We start from the raw sequence: 2,721 nt of genomic DNA on the forward strand, positions 1-2,721 counted from the left end.
AAAAAGAAAAAAGAAAAAGAAAAGAAAGAAAAAAGAAAAAAAAAATCACTACAGAGCCCAGGCTAGCTTCAAGCATGTGGTGCTTCTCCTGCCTCAGCCTTCCAACTGCCAGGCTGATGGTCCTGCACAAGACCCAGCTTCAAATATATATAATTTAATTACAACTATCATGTATTGTTAGAAATAATTCTTATAGGGCTGGCCAGATAGCTCAGCAGACTAAATAAAGCACCTGCTTAGGCAGATGCAGGGACCTGGGTTCGATCCCCAGTGTGCCATGCTGGCCCCACCCCCAGGCTCGCTGACAGGGCGATGGAGACTGGGCATAGAGGCGAGCACCTGTAATCCCAGCGCTTGGCAGGTTGAAAACAGGAGGCTCACTCCGGGTCCGATCTACGTAGTGAGATCCTGGAGCTGAAAACAGGAGGATCACTCCAGGTCCGATCTACACAGTGAGATCCTGTAGACCCTGTACTAAATGCATTTAAAAAAAAATTTTATTTTTTATTTGTGTGTGTGTGTGTGTGTGTGTGTGGCCAGCTCAGCCCACCAGGGGGCGGGCTGGCTGGCATGTGGTGCTGGGGATTGAACTGTGGTCCCTGTGCTTTGCTAAGCTTGTTCTAAGTAGGTGCTTTAGACCACTGAGCCATCTCACCAGACCCTGCATTTTTTTTTAAAAAAGGAAATAATTATTAATTTTCTGAGGTCAGAAGTAAAAGTGGCTTCTTACTCTTGGTGTCACAGGTTAGTGGGTCCCACTAAAACATCCACACAACTTTTCTTTTTTTTTTTTACCCCCAGCAGAAGCAGGGATTGAATTTAGGGCCTTGTGCTTGCCAGAGAAGCACTTATTCTACTGAGCCTTCTCCCCGGCCCCAACAAACGTTTTCAAATGGCAGAGGTGACTTCAGAGGAAACTTCCTAAGTGCATCTTCTCTTCTGCGCTTCCTCTTAGACCGTAAGGCAGCCTTGCGGCCGGGAGCGCCTGCTTTCCCTCAGGGACACAAGGCCGTGGATTTTATTGTTTGTTTGATGACTGCATTGAAGACTGAACCCAGGAGCTTTACCTGAGCTCTACTGCAGCCCTTCTGTAATAATTCTTTAATTTTTTTTTTTTTTTTCAGAACTGGGGATTGAACTCAGGCCTTGCACTTGCCAGGGAAGGGCTTATTCCACTAAGCCATCTCCCTGGCCCATGGATTTTACTTTTCTTTGCTGGAGATCAAACTCAGTCTTGTGCTTGCCAGGCAGGCAGGCACCTAAGGTATCTCCCCAGCCCCTTACTCTTCTTTGCCTATAGATTTTTTTTTTTTTTTTTTTTTTTTGCAGAACCAGGGATTGAACTCAGGCCCTTGCACTTGCCAGGGAAGCGCTTATTCCGCTGAGCCATCTCCCTGGCCCCTTGCCTATAGATTTTTAAGTATCTATTCTCCCCACGGCCCTCTCTTTCTCTCTTTTAAAATTTTTTCAGGGGGCCTGCTGGTTAGCTCAGCTGTTTAAGTGCCTACTTATGCAAACACAGTCAGATGCAGGATACTGAGGTTGGATCCCCAGCTCCACATGCCTTACCAGAACCACGCTTAAGGCAACCTGAGCCAGAAAAAAAAAAAAAAAAAAAATTCTTCTCAACTTTTGGGGCTGGGGAGATAGCTCAGTGGCATAAGCACAGCCTGGCAGGTGCAAGGTCCAGAGTTCGATCCTCAGTACCAGAAAAAGAAAAAAAAATTCAGTTTGTTTTTGAGCCCAGGCTGGCCTTGAACTGAAAGCAACGCTCCTGCCTCAGCCTTCTTAGTCCAAGGATGACAGGCATGTGCCACCATGCCTGGCTAGCCAGTTGTTTACAGATGAGGTACTTAATTAAACACTAAGTCATCATGTACTCTGAAAAACTAAGACAGGAACACTGCAAATTTGAGGGCAGCCTGAACAATTCAGCAACTGAGATACTGTTTCAAAATAAAAATTAAGGGCCTGGTGAGATGGCTCAGTGGTCTAAAGCACCTACTTAGAACAAGCTTAGCAAAGCACAGGGACCGCAGTTCAATCCCCAGCACCAATGCCAGCCAGCCCCGCCCCCAGGTGGGCTGAGCTGGCCACACACACACACACAAATAAAATAAATAAATTTTTTTAAAAAATTAAGAAAGTGTCTGTGGATGTAGCTCAGTGGGAAATCCCTGGCTCTAATCTCCAGTACTTCCGGGATGGTAGAGCATAGCGGGTGGTATGCTCAAGGCTGTGGATTCATTCTCCAGTACTGCAAAATGAATAGTTAATAAATACATACCTGAGCTGGGTGTGGTGGCGCATGCCTGTGATTCCAGCACTTGTGAGGCTGAGGCAGGAGGATCCTTGCGAGTTGAGACCGACCTGGGCTACAAAGTGAGCTCAAAGGCCAGCCTGAACTGCATAGCGAGACCCTGTCTCAAAAAGACAAAACAAGAAAAACAACAAAACAAAACAAAACACATACCTAGCTAACGAGGTGCGGCATGACACACCCATACTTCCAGCACTTGGGAAACGAGGCAGGTGAAGATTAAAAGGGGAAGATGGGACAGTACATGGGGAAATACATGGGTGGGGGGGTCACTTAACACCCAAAAATGATGTTTTCCCCAACAGTTTACCCAATAAGGTCTGTCAAATTTGTCAATCTATCTATCTATTTATTTATTTATTTATTTATTTATTTTCTGAACCGGGGATTGAACTCAGGCC

Source organism: Octodon degus, unplaced genomic scaffold (genome assembly GCF_000260255.1).
Source record: "Octodon degus isolate 3935 unplaced genomic scaffold, OctDeg1.0 scaffold00077, whole genome shotgun sequence".
Taxonomy (NCBI): domain Eukaryota; kingdom Metazoa; phylum Chordata; class Mammalia; order Rodentia; family Octodontidae; genus Octodon; species Octodon degus.